Source organism: Benincasa hispida, chromosome 6 (genome assembly GCF_027475165.1).
Source record: "Benincasa hispida cultivar pf3 chromosome 6, pf3_genome.v1.1, whole genome shotgun sequence".
NCBI lineage: Eukaryota > Viridiplantae > Streptophyta > Magnoliopsida > Cucurbitales > Cucurbitaceae > Benincasa > Benincasa hispida.
The window spans coordinates 24,041,525-24,056,959 of record NC_143483.1 but is presented as its reverse complement, the minus strand read 5'-3'; the positions used below and the strand labels follow the sequence as shown (position 1 = coordinate 24,056,959).

Here is a 15,435-nt window from a genome sequence, read left to right as displayed (position 1 = left end):
GAGTTCCTCAAGAACTCCCGACGCCATAAATGATCGTCGAGAGTTCTCGGGAAACTCTAGAAGAATAATCGAGGCGTCGGATTCTCCGAGAACTCCCGACGAATAAAAGAGGCGTCGGAAGTTCCCCATTAACCATCCCGACAGATCTCCTGACGCTCGTCGAGCGACATCGGAAGATGGGATTTGGTAAAAACCAGATCCCTTTTTCCTCATTTTTCTTTCTTCCACATTCCCCGATTTCTAACCTTAACAGGCGTTGCCCCGAAGGTCTCCGTCCCCACCACCGCACTTTTTCCCATTCTCCCCGCCGATCTCCTCCCCTGCTCCTCTCCCTCGCGCGTCGTCCGACCTCTCCCTTCCATTCACGCATCGTCCGCCCTCTCCCTTCCATTCGCCGATCTCCTCCCTCGTTCCTCTCCCTCGCGCGCGGTCGTCTAGTCTAGCCACCGCTGCCGCCTCCTTTAACCACCCGCCGATAAACTTCCCATTTTATTTTCTCTTATTTTGTATATTAATTTAAATCATTATTTTTCAATTTATACAATTTTTTGTAGATTAAGTTGTTATTGTGAAATGTGGATTAATTTATGGATTGAGTTGTTATTGTGGATTGTAATGTTTCAATTTATGCAATTTTTTGTGGATTGTGGATTAATTTATAGCACGTTATTGTGGTTTGAGTTGTTATTGTGGATTGTGGATGTTTCAATTTATGCAACTTTTTGTGGATTGTAGATTAATTTATAGCATGTTATTGTGGATTAATTTATAGCATGTTATTGTGGATTATGGATGTTTCAATCTATGCAATTTTTTGGAGTATGGATGTTATTGTGGATTGTTTTTAATTAGCATTGCCTTTTATTTAAGCCATGCATTGTGGATGTTTCAACTTATGCAATTTTTTGGATTATATATGGATATTATAATTTACTTAATTTTGAACTTAGTTTAAGGGAAAAAATCAATAACATTAGGGGCAAAAAAAGTCAAATCACGTATTATAAATTAGTTAAAATTTTAAATACTACGAACAAACTTGGAATTTTGTATTAAGTTAATCAAAATTCATGCTTAATAAAGACTTTGTACTTTGTCCTTTAATCCAGGTTATTATTTTAGATTACAAGTTGGTCATAAAAGATTTATTTTAAAGGATGAATAAAGAATGAATTAAACTAAGGAATAAGTTATAAGTGGAGTATAGAGAAGGAGTATCCCAGTTTTTAGATATGGTCTGTTATCTCTAAAGAACGATCGACATAGGTTTATTTTATTCAAATAAATCAAATTTTGATCTAGTTGGCTATGGAGATTCTGGATATTTATCTGATCCACACAAAGCTAGATCTCAATAGGTTATCTATTCACATGTGGAGGAACTACTATATCATGGTAATTGATGAAACACAGACCATAACGGCCACTTCATCAAATCATGCTAAAATTATTGCAATTCGTGATGCTATTTAAGAATGTGTATGGCTAAGATCAATGACTCAGCACATTTGTGGAACATATAATTTGTCTTCTAGTAAAAATCTTCCAACGATGTTATATGAAGAAAACACAATATATATATCCTAAATCAAAGGATGATATATTAAATAAGATAGAACAAAGCATATTTCACTAAAGCTTTTCTACACTCATGATCTTGAAGAAGCCGGTGACATCACTAGACAATAAATTTGTTCGAAAGATAACCTAGCAAACTTATTTACAAAGTCATTATCTACAACAACTTTTCAGAAATTTGTGTATAATATTAGAATGCGAAAACTCAAAGATAATTGATGAAACAGACCATAACAGCTACTTCATCAAATCATGCTGAAATTCTTGCAATTCGCGAGGCTAATCGAGAAAGTGTATGGCTAATATCAATGACTCAATACATTCGTGGAACATGTGGTTTATCTCCTAGTAAAAATCTTCAAACGATGTTATATGAAGACAACACAACATGTATAGCCTAAATCAGAGGAATATATATTAAATAAGATAGAACAAAACATATTTTACCAAAATTTTTCTACACCATGATCTTGAAGAAACTAGTGACATCACTGTACAACAAATTTGTTCGAAGGATAACCTGACAGACTTATTTACAAAGTCATTATCTCTCGCAACCTTTCAGAAATTGGTGCACAATATTAGAATGTGACAACTCAAAAATCTCAAGTGATGTTTCCATGACTGGGAGTAAATATATTGTATTCTTTTTTAGAGTATTAGATTATATGAAATATATACTCTTTTTCCTTCACTAGGATTTTTTTTCCCAATGGATTTTTTTTCCTAGTAAGGTTTTAACGGGTCATATTTCATATATATAATATGCATTTAAGGGAGAGTATTATAAATATTATAATAATAATAGATTCCCATTAGTGCCAAAGTTTGGTGTCCTAGAAGACCAAATGACATTCTTCTACTACCCCATGTGTCTTTAAACATGTCTTATGAGTACACACATCCTTAGTGTCCAACTAATTTCACCTCCTACTTGCCATTTTTTCTATAAATAATGATCATTTTATGGATTTTGAAAGGTGGTGAAGATTGGTGAGAAATCCCAACTTTTTGGAAAGAAATTAGAGAAAATTTCATAATTTCATAATTTTCTTATTATCTTTATTTTATTTAAGTTATTTATTTATGTTCTTTTATATTCCTTTGTTATTTATTTATATTATATAGGGCTAGTTGTATAAATGGAATTCAAGCCCAAAATAATAGAATATGTAGTAGAAAAATAAAATAATTGTATATATAAAACAAAAAATGGTAAAAGACTAAAAATCCCACGCACAACCACTATTTTGCGTGATGCTTTCTAATTTTCTCAAATTAAAAGCTATCAGTGATAGCTTTCAATTTGAGAAATGTGCCATCAATGCCTATCACAGATAGCTACTATCGGTAGCTATCATTGATAGCTACTATCGATGGTAGCTTTTCAATTTGAGAAGTGTGCTATTACTTGCTATCATTAATAGCTTTCAATTTGTGAAGTGTGCTATTAGTTGCTATCGTTGATAGCTGTAATCAGTAATACGGTTATCAATGATAACTTTCAATATAAAAATGTGTTATCCGTTATTATGACTAATAGTTGTTATCAGTTGCTATGACTAATAATTGCTATCAATTGCTATCAGTTGCCATTTGTGATGTTGTTATCGGTGAGTATCACTAATAGTTGCTATTAATGATAGTAACTGATAGTGTTATTAGTGATAGCTTTCAATTTGAGAAATGTGCTATCAGTTGCTTTCATTGATAGTTGTTATTATGAATGCTGCTATTAGTTATTATAGCTTTCATTTTGAGAAATGGGCTATCAATTGCTATCACTGATATATTTTTATCAATGATAGCCAAATAGTGGCTATCACTGATATATTTCTATCAATGATAATGTTTTGATGCTTTTTGTTGTTTGAATTTGATATTATGTTATACTTGTTTCTAAATAATCTGGATCTTTTGATTAATTCGTTGATATATGTAGTGTGTTTGTATGTCGTTATAGATGCATATAGGTATAGAATGATATTCTTCTACATTGATAGTCATAAAGGATACCATTGATAGCTACGATCAGTGATATCTTTCTATTGCTATCATTGTAAAGGATATCACTGATAATATTTATGTATTATGTAATATAGTATTTGAGATGAAATGACTCATTGAGATTGTTTGATGATGTATAAAAGTTTTCATTGATAGCATGATATCATAGTATCACTGATAACAATAGACTTCATACTAAGTCCTATAAAAAGGAAAAAAAAAACTATTGGTCTGATAACGTTCTCATTTCTCATTAAACTTGTTTAATAACTATTATCATTTTTTATTTTAAACTCTTAATAAATATTTCTAAAAATGGTGCAAACTTGAGGACTTAAAAAAATAGTTTCTTTCAAATCCGTTTTCATTTTCTATCTATATTTAACTTTTGTTAAAATAATCAAACTTGATAATTGGCTTATTGGTATTAAGTCATTTATGAGTTAGACACATTCAAATCTTGAGTTTGAAACTTAGTTTTGTAATTCTTTTTTTAATGATTCTAGTGGAAAATGAGAAGATGAGGAAGAGAGAAAAATATTTGGAGAGATGGAATAAAAAACTGGAGAAAGAAAATAAAATAAAAAATAAAAATAAATCGGAGGAAAGAAAAGAAAATTTAAAAAATCGGAGAAAGAAAAAATTAAAAAAATTAAAAAATCGAAAAAATGAAAGAAATTTTTTAAAAAATGGAGAAAGAAAATAAAATTAAAAAAAGGAGAAAATGAAAGAAAATAAAAAAAGAAGAAGAAAGGAAAGAGAAACTGGAGAAAAGGAAAGAAAATAAAAAATAAAAATAAAAGAAAGGAAAGAAGAAAGCAGTCAACAAGACAAGGGAGGGAAAATTGAAAATTAGAAAAAAAATCAAAAGTTGATCGGTTAACACTTATATATTTGCAAATATTTTAAAAAGATTCTATATTTTTAGATTTTTTTTTTAATCTTTTTGTTCTATCTATTATAAATATCCTGACATATATTATCATTATATTATATTTTCTTCGTATCCGTGTTCTATTGTGCTCTCTAATTTTACAACAAGATTAAAAAATATTTAAAATTTTAATTTGGTAATTCCAATATGTATATTTATCATTTTTAAAAATATTCTCATTACGGCGGCCTAGTTGATTAATATTGGGTTTATGCTGTGTCACGATGTTCACTGGCCCAATGTCAATTTCTTCCGCTACATCCAGTACTAGAAAATTTTGAGGTGTTGACCGGTCAAACAAGGGCATATTTGGATAATGAAAACATTAATAAATTGAGTGGTCAAATTTGCCATATCTGCAATTTATTTTTAAAATGTGCTATATTGTTAATCTATCCATTACAATATTTCAAAATTTTTTCTTAAAAATATTTTTTAATTTACTTTTTCGATGTGATTGTAGTTTGCACTCAAATATTTCTCAACTAGAAAATACTTGCGCCAAACTAAACAAATATTTGTCTGTCTTTGAATAAAATATAAACAAATCGATCTATCAATTTATTTGCTCAAACATAAACCCAACTTGTTAGGAGTCAATATAAATATTAAATAACGAAAGATCGATGTATGCTTTTTTTAAGATATATTTTTTTAATACAATTGAAGGTAGGAAGATTTTTTTTTTTTTTTTTTGAAAAGGTATTGTAATTAAAATATGTGGTAGGAGAATCGAACCTCAAATCTCGAGGTCGATAGTATACTTTTAAGATTGCGTTGAAATTTTCTTAAATATTGTTACGCTGTATAAAATGCAACGATTTAGGATGATTTCAAATCATAACTATTTGAAATAGTAAAGGAGGATTTAAAATCATCTATAGTGTTGATTTGAAATCAACTCAGATTTCAAATCTTATTTTTAAAAAATAATAAAAAAATTGTTCCAAAACCATTGGATTTAGGTGGATTTTAAATTAAAAATTATTTCTTTTCGATTTTACTCTATATAATCTTTTTTATATTACGTTAAGTAAAACCCATAAGATCTTTTTTTATACTACTATAATTAGAACACTCCAAGATATTTTTTATAGACATTTTTATACTACGATATAACTAAAACCCTCTCAACCTTCCTACTTTATATCATTTTTGTTTCAGTTCTTCTTCTTCCATTGTCTCTACATTATTTCACCAGATTAGTTTCTAATTTCTTTTTTTTTTCATATTTGGTTTTTTTACTTTGTTAATTGTTGTTCCCTTTACATTATTTTCTTTTATTTTCTTTTTTTTTTTTTCATTTGACCATGATTATGACATTTGTAAATTTTTTATCCAATAAGTTAATTTGTTTTGATTAAATAACATGTCTTCAAATTGTATGCAACTAATATTGATATTTGATATAAAAGTAATTTATAATTATTAATATAATTCCCTGCAACATATAAGAGAAAAAAAAAAAAAAAAGAAGTAAAATGTCATATTTTCTTTTAATTTCTCGTAGGTATCCAAATAAGAAATTTAAATTTAAATTATTTGAAATCAATTAGGTTCCAAACGTACATAATAATTTGAAATCATTTCGTATATTTAAAGTCCTATCATTTAAAATAATTTCTATTTAAATCTGAACGTTGAAAAATACATTAATTTTGTTTAAATAACACTCACTTAAATTATAGAAAAAAAAATTCCCATTCAGTTTTAAATAAATTTCTAATCACAGTACAAAGACTTGAATTACCCAACATACTAATCGCATTCCAAAGCAATTCTAACGTGGGAAGACGTAAAATGAGAGTTAAAAAAAAAAAAAAAAAAAAAAAAAAAAAAAAAAAAAAAAAAAAAAAAAAAAAAAAAACTAAACAAACCAGAAAAGTACTATGGCTTTCACTATACGTTAAGTGAAGCAATCACGTGCAATTCATAGTTGAAATTAGAAAAAACATGTTAAATTTCCACACATCATATGAAACAATCAAAGCATAGGAAAATTTTGAGTACTACATAGTACCTACTTCTATTATAAACGTAATAATAAATACTATCGTAGTACTAAAAATTTTCCCGATATTCAATACATTTAATTCAAGTTATTCAACAACTCATCCCAAATGGAACTCAATGGCGAGTCTGACCGATGCGAATACTCTAACGACAACGTGTTCTGTTGGTGTAGTAAAGTCGTGGGCAAGGAAAAGATGTCGGAGTGGTGGGTGTGACCGTGATTATGAGAGTGAAATGACGACGTGAATGGGTCAGAGGTGGGAGCGGGGGAAGACGGAGCAAAGTCGCCGAGCAAGGAAGACGACATATTGAAGAGGATGGAGGAAACATCGATGGCGGATTTCGCAATGTCGGACATTTCCATGGGAGGCGGGGCAATGGCAAAGGGCTCATTTGGAATTGAAAGCTCAGGGAGTTTTGCCTCCAAATAATCAAATGGGTTGTATGTAGATAATGGAACATTTATGGTGGTGCTGTCTTTGTTCTCCGATTTTTCATGTTGTTTTGGGAAGGAAGAAGAAGCAACTCTTTGAGCTGCGGAAATATTTGTTTTTTTGAAGATTCGACATATCGCCCATGAGTCCTGCAAAATTTTACATAAAAAGAAATGAAAAACGAAATCTAAAATAATTATTTCTTTTTTTATTTTGGATCTTTGAAAATTAAACTTATTTTATTCCATTTTCATGTAATGATTTGCATCTTTGTTAAGTAAAAAAGTTGAACTCGTGGTGAGATTTCAAAAACAAAATTTAACTACTTTTTAAATCATTCGTAAAAAGTTGATAAGATACAAGAAATTTCGAAGGAGAATAAGTCTTTATAAGTTTAATTTTCAAAAACTAAAATTAGAGATTAAGACCTCCATTTTGTAACTATTTAGTTTTTTGTTTTTAGTTTTTTGAAAATTAAAACAATAAATACCACTTACATCTCTAAGGGTCATATGAGACACCAACTAGAAGTCGGTGGAGTGAGATATTATAGGTCACCAAATATAATAGTGATATGTAAAACTATTTATAACGTACAATTAAATATAGTATATACTATTTTAAAAGTCTCCCTTTGTTACAGTATCTAGTGTTTTCACTATTCATCTATTTTCTTATTTATTATCGTGTTTGCTATTTTCTACCAAAACACAAACTATTATTATCTAGACTAAAAAAATCTTGCACTCCAAACATTAACTATAATAATGAACACAATGTCCCAAACATCTCCAAAATTTCTTATTTTGTCGTCTACTTTTTATTATTATTTTCAAAACCAAGCAAAGTTTTGAAAACTAATAGTTTTTAAGAATTTGTTTTTGTTTTTGAAATTTGGCTAAAACCTCAACTCTCTTACTTCAAAAATATGAAAAACTATTATAAAAAAAAATAAACTTAATTTTCAAAAACAAAATAGTTACCGAATCGGGATGGGATACATACATTCGGTGGCGAATCGGGAAGGCGAAACTCGTGCATCATCCAGTCAGTTTTGAGGGCTTTACAAGCTCTGCCAGTATAGAACACAAGAGATTTCTTCAAACCAATAAGAATGGATTTGGATTTGGATTTGGATTTGGAGAGATAATTTGTAGAAGAATAAATGGGACGATCAGTTCCAGTAGCTTTCCAAAACCCAGCTCCTGTCACTCTATTTGGCCTTGCACTGTTTCTATATTTCCTATCTCTTTGGCAGTAAAAATACCACTCCTTCTCTCCTGTCCAACCTAGCTCTTAACAATCATTAGAAAAAAAATCAACAATAATACATATTTACTTATGTTTTAATAAATGAAAATCATAATTAAAAACTTAAACTTACTTGGAAGATCCCATGGATCGTATTTATAGATATCGAGTTCTCTGATGAGTTCCATGGAGATGGGGTGATTTTGAATCTTTCTTTTCAAATAAAAAGCAACAAGTTCTTCATCTGTTGGATGAAACCTAAACCCTGGAAGTGGAAGCATCACATCCTCTTCTTCACTACCAACTAATATTTCATTATTTCTCTCTAATTCCATTCTCTAATTATTCTCTCACTTTCTCTAATTATATGGCCTACAACAGTATATAATATATATACAATGTTTTAATGGGCCTTTGATTTTGTGTAGAGAGCTTCCGAAGGATCAGCCGAGTTTCAAGGTGGGTGTTAATGCTAACTTTTGTGTCTTGCGAGGACCCCCTTTATTTTGCCTTTTTACACAAACTACAAACGTCCGTCATATATATATAAGAATATAGCCATACATTTTCGATACGAATCGGTTAAAAATTACTTTTAGTTTCTAAATATTTATGAAAATAATAATTTAGTCTTCGAATTTTTGTTTATAATGATTTAGTCACTGTATATTTAGTTTTTTAACAATTTAGTCATTGAACTTTAATATGTAACAATTTATGCTCGTTTGGTAACTTTTTTTTCTTGAAAATTAAACCGACTACTTCCACCTCTAAATTTCTTCTTTTGTATCTACTTTTCATCAATGTTTAAAAAACTAAGACAAATTTTTAAAAAAGTATCTTTCAAAAAGTTTTTTTGTTATTAAAATTTGGCTAAGAATTCAACCATTGTAATGCAAATCATTGTAAGAAATATGGATGAAATAGACTTAATTTTTAAAAACTAAAACTAAAAACTAAATGATTATCAAACGAGGTCTTAGTTCTACGTTCAAATTTGTAACAATTTAGTCCCTAACCTAAAAATTTTTTATCAAAATTTGATGTCAATTTTTATTATTTTATTATGTTAACTTTGTATTTTATAAAAATATTGAGTGTCTAATTAGTTTGTTGGTTTATTTATATAAAAAAAATCTTATTAAATCTTAAAACTAATTTCGACTATATGGATTAAATCATTATAATTTTAAAGTACAATAACAAAATTATTACAAAATTAAAAGTGCATGAACTAAATTGTTACAAACCAAACTTCATAAACTAAATTATTACTTTTATGAAAGCTTAGGGATTAAAAGTGATTTTTAACCTATACAAAAATTACGTATAGAGTGAGCGCCCACCTAATCCCATGTTTTCCTTTCTTTTACAACACCTTTGTTTTTAAAAACTGCCACATGACAATTTTTTATTGGACAATTGTGTCTAGAGATAAAGTAGCACCTAAGAAGGCGTTTTGGGTGCTGAGTTAGTTATTATAGTTAAATCAACTATTATATTTGGAGATCCACTCCACCAACTTCAAGTTGGGGGCCAAACACCTTCTAAGTTTTTCTCTTACGGATATGGATCCACACTCATTTTTATACATCATACCTAATTGTTCAATCATAATTTATCATACTTATTTTTTAAAATATTTTAATTCAACTTGATATAGATGATAATAATGAAATACATAGAGTATCGGTCATTTTGAATATCCATGTCATAAAAGCTCTTCATTTCAAAACAACTACCAAGGAATATATATGAACTCTCAAAGTCAAGAAAAATTGAGGTTAGCAACAAAACTTAAAAAACCCATCTTTGATTTGACTTGGAGAGTTTTTATTTATTTATTTATTATTATTAGAAGAAGAAGAATCTCAAGAGCGTCAACCAAGTCAGCCAGTTTCTTGGGATGTTTAAAAAATTTGTACTATTTCATTTCCCCTTTATGTTATTAATCCACGCTCTCCCATGAATTAATTTTATTTTGATTTCTGTTTTCAAAAATAATAAATAATAATAATATTTCGATTCATAATAAATAGAAACGTTGACCTGAACCAAGTTCCAATGCAAGCTCTCACTTATATACAAATTCAATTTTGTAAGTTATAAATTATAGCTGTAAATTTTGGCAATCTTAGCTGGTATTCTTCAGTTTCTATTCCATTCCCCCTTCAGCTTCTATTCCACTGACTTGTCAGATATTAACCTTTTTTTTTTTTTTTTAATTTCAAATTTAATAAATATATCAACAAAGTTATATTGTTTCATTCAAAAGAAAAAAAAATATATATATATATACATTGAGAACTGTTCATTTGGATTCAAGGAGTAATTTTGGGCATGGTTCATTTAAACATTGTGATATGTAACATTTTTTTAATAATTATTAATTACTAATTATTAGGGTTTAGTATTTATGTTAAGAATATATATTTATATATACTAATCTTTTCTTTTTTTGGGAATATATATTATGTCTTTTTAATTACATGACTTGATATTTGCATTTTAATATGTAGTGTTTTAAAATTTAAGTATTAAAATAGGGAAAATAAAAATTAATTAATTGTGAAATACATAGAATTGGGGAAAAAAATCAATTTCACCTCTAAACTTGTAAGTCGTAACCATTTCCGAAAGAAAATTGTATTAGTTATTTCACTTTAAATATTCACTCTAAACTAATTGTGAAATATTATTTGCATTTTACTATGTAGTGTTTTAAAATTTAAGTATTAAAATAGGGAAAATAAAAATTAATTAATCTTGAAATACATGAAATTCGGGAAAAAAATCTATTTAACCTCTAAACTTGTAAATCGTAACCATTTTCAAAAGAAAATTGTATTAGTTATTTCACTTTAAATATTCACTCTAATCAAATTGCAATAGTGTAACGATTCAAACTGTTTTAAGACCTTTAATAGGAATTGCGTGATGGTTCTCAAAATAAAACCTACAAAAAATTTAGTTTTATTTAAGGAAATGGTTAGGGAAAAAATATCGTATAACTAAGGTCTTATTTGGTAACTATTTTATTTTTCGTTTTTGTTTTTGAAAATTAAGCGTATCGATTAAGTTCTAACTCCAAATTTCTTCATTTGTTATCTACTTTTTAGCAATGGTTTAAAAAAACAAAACCAAAATTTGAAAATTAAGAAAGGTAGCTTTTAAAAAGTTGTTTTGTTTTTTGAATTTGACTAAGAATTCAACCATTATATTTAAGAAAAATGTAAATCATTATAACAAATGTGAAGAAAATAGGTTTAATTTTCAAAACAAAAAATAAAAAATAAAATTGTTACCCAAGAGGGTCTAAATAAATTGTTCTAAATCTTTAATGAAAATACTGAAGTGGTTCTAAAGACATGACACATATGCATATGAGCAACTTATATGAATTATCCAACAAGGTTTTCCAAAGGAGTTCAAGGAGTTGAATTTGTTAAGCCAAGAAGAACTTTAAAATGGAGTTGTATTTAAATGCACTCAAGCTCATTTTTAACCAGTTAAAAAGTTAAAGTCAAGATGCATTAAATTAATGAAGTCATATTGCATTAAAGTTGATGTCAAGTTGCAATAAATTAATGGTGTTCAAAATAACCAAATAACCCAACCATTTCAAAAATTTGAACTTACACCTAACCTAAATCGTAAAGAATGGGTCGGATTAGTTTTGTTCTTGAGTTAAATTGGATTAAACTTTTCTATTTTTGTTGAATTGAATTGAGTCGTGTGTTGGCCAAAAAAATTTGGGTTGAACCATCCTAATCCGAATTTTAAATATATATAAAGTTTAATTACTTTGTATTGATTAATTTGTGAGTTTTAAATATTTTTCTTTTAAAATTGTTATGTTATTTGTCTTTATTTAAAATCTGCAATAAATATCATATATATCTGGTATTTAGCATTTGAAATTTGATGAGATTTTAGTTATTAGCCTTGCGTTGTATATAAATTTACATATTTTTAATTAAAACGAAAAATTAAGTCATAATCCGACAATTACATTTTTTAATGGTTTGATTGGGTTGGGATTGAGACTTTATTTTGGTCCTTGGGATTGCTAACCCAACCAACTCGAATTTGTGGATGGGTCTAAAAAACGGTCTCAATCCAACCTAATCTAACCCTACATTAAATAAACAAAAATGCAAAGGTAATTCAAGCATGAATTAATAGAACTACATTTCAAGTTACTTCAAGAGAGCTCTATTTATTCATGGAGGGTTACAGACATGATGAAAACTTTAGAAGATGTTAATATTTTTAGATGAATGGCCTTCTATAATATAAACTTCTCAAGATTTAGTGTTTTTCATGATTTTTACTTCTGTTGGTGATTCTTTATACGATTAAAGTCTAGCAAGTTACAAAGTTTGATGTTGGTTTACTTTGTTCCCACACTAGTAATTTGCTCTCTCATCTTCGATTACACCATATATCGCATTATGAAATTTGAGATTTATGCACATGCATGTTGGGATTTATGCCCTAAAGTCCTGTAATTAGTTATTTGATATAGTAATTCATTATTTAAAATATGCAATAATGAGTTATCCATTACGAGAAAAATTCAAGGTTATTTCATGACAACTTGAATAGTATATAGTGGACATATAGGTGGGTCATGTTCAATTAATAACTTAAAGGGGGTGTTTGGCCCACCAACTTTAAATGTTGGTGGAGTTGAGTTGGTATATTTTATCAACTCACCCCAACTCTCCCTTCTTTCCATGTTTTCAATGGCTCCAACCATTGGTCATTGTCACACTTCGATAACTAACTCCGGACTCTGACAACCACCTCCGATGACAACTTCGACGACTAACTCTAGGCTCCGACAACCACCTTTGATGACAGTTTCGATGACGAAAATTTGAACTCTGACAATCACCTCCGATGATAACTCCGGCGACCAACTATGAGCCCCGACAACTTTCGCGTGACAAATTGTGACAACCAATTCTGGCCTCCGACAACCATCTCCGGTGACCCAACTCCGACAACCAATTGGCTTTGACAACGAACTCCGATGACCAATTTCGACAACCACCTTTGTAGGCTCCGACAACCACTTTCAACTACAAACTCCGATGAAAATCACCTTTGATTATCTTCTTTGAGCGAGCAACTCTGACGGTCAACTCGAGGCTTCGACAACTACCTTCGACGATAAACTCCGACATCCAACTCTAATACAACCTTCATGCGACTAGCTTCAGACTCCGACAATCACCTCTAACTTTAATCTTTAGCGAAAATCATATTCGATAATCAACTTCAACGACCACTTTTGCCCAACCAACTTTGGGATTCGAAAACTACCTCTGATGACAAACTTCGACAACCAACTCCAATACATCTTCATGTGACCAACTTCAAGCTCCGATAACCACCTCCGACTACAAACTCCAGCAAAAATCATCTTTGATAAGCAACTTCAACAACTACTTCCAACTACTATAAGACTGATGACTGTTAAAGTATGTTGCAGGGTTGTTGATTATATAAAAAGTATTATTTTGTCTCTATTAAGTACAATATTTATACGTAATGAATTTACATATCAAACAAGTGTTAAGAATATTTAGATGAAAAGTATGTATATAGGTGAAAAGTATGTAACATATAAAAAAAACAATAAAATGAATTTTTTTTTTCCTGGAACATTTTCCAACAAGAATGAATGATAAATAGGGATTTTTTCTTTAATGATCCTCCAAATTTAGAGGAAATAAAAGTGAAACTGTTGAAGAAATGTGGTGACATACCTTTGGTTGTTACGATAATGGGGGAGATTTAATTAAAAAAAAATCATGACATAGTAAAAATATAGAGCAACAATAGGAAGAAGAAGAAAAAAAAAGAAGATAATAATGAAATTCATGAAGAAAAATTAGCTAAAATCAAAAGTTTTGATTTCACTTTAGTTTTTCATTTTATTTAACCATATTTCTACAAAAAAAAAATGTAATGGTTTAATTGTTATTCATAGCCCAAAAAAGAAAGAAAAAAGAAAGAAAAATTTTAAAAATTAAAAGAAAAAAATTGTGACCCATATTTTATTCAAACAAAGATTGGTAGAATTATTGAATAAAAAAGTTTCAAAACAAAAATAGTAATCATAAAACATATTATTTAGAGTTCAAAAAACTGTATTAGAAACTCAAACATATGAACTTAACTCTGCATCCTAAACACAGACATATAAAGTCAGACCAAATAACTCTACACCCCAAACACAAACATATGAACTCTAGACATACTATCTCAACTCAGCGCATCAAATAGCCCCAAAGGGTCTATAATATATGGATGAGGCTTGGTACCTTATTCTGATAATACTATGGATACAACTTGCTTTGTAAGTGATACTAATGTTGTAAGTATTACAAACGATGTAGTCTAAACTGTTCATGTGAAGATTCATAAGTGGAAGGTATCCTATACAATGAGGTTGTATAAAATCGAACCACAAATACTTAATACCTCTTTGCAATATTGTTGATTGAAAAGATTAATATTTCATAGGATAATCATGTAACTTGATCTCAATACTGATTGAGTTATGAACTCCTATCTATGAGGGTTATTCTTTGATTTGTATAGGTGAAAGTGACCCAATAAGCTTACCATTTTGGCGACATGTATGAGTAGTGAGCTGAAAACATAGTTACCAAGATGAAATCCACTCTTTCCCACCTTTATGATAAATAGATGAGTTCTTCCCTTAATCGCTGATTATGGATCTTGAACAAAATGTACCCATTCTCTCACTGGTCTGAGAGGGACTTTAAGACCATAAACAGATTATTGATTAGAGAAATCAGTGGTACTTAAAAGATAAGAGGTAATTATAGGGGTAAAACGATAATTTGACGTAATTAGACTTATGAGTGCAACTATGAATCTTTAATGGAGTGGCCCATAGTTAATAAATGTTGGTTAATTTAATTAAAAAATTTAATTAATTAACCTTGGGTCATTGGAGCTTCTAATTTGTAGGTCTATTACATCTACGGCTAACTCATAATGGGTAAACAATGACCAATAATTTTGGAGGAATTTGAATACTCAAATTATTAAACGAAATAACGTTAATTATATATGATACCATTAATATAATGTATATAAATATATTATAACATAAAGTTAATTTTGAATAAGGTACAAAATTAAACTTTATAATAAATTAAAATTTCAATTTTGAAA

General features: G+C 29.0%; 1 pseudogene across 1 annotated transcript; it reads right to left on the bottom strand.

Moving 5' to 3' along the window:
• Nucleotides 1–6,600: 6,600 nt before the first annotated feature.
• Nucleotides 6,601–8,551, bottom strand: LOC120079158 (protein FEZ pseudogene; annotated as a pseudogene). Its single transcript, XR_016529953.1, has 3 exons — nt 8,351–8,551; nt 7,972–8,261; nt 6,601–7,115 (listed from the first exon to the last, which is right to left on the bottom strand). The product of XR_016529953.1 is annotated as a protein FEZ pseudogene (transcript).
• Between the last annotated feature and the right edge of the window lie 6,884 nt (nt 8,552–15,435).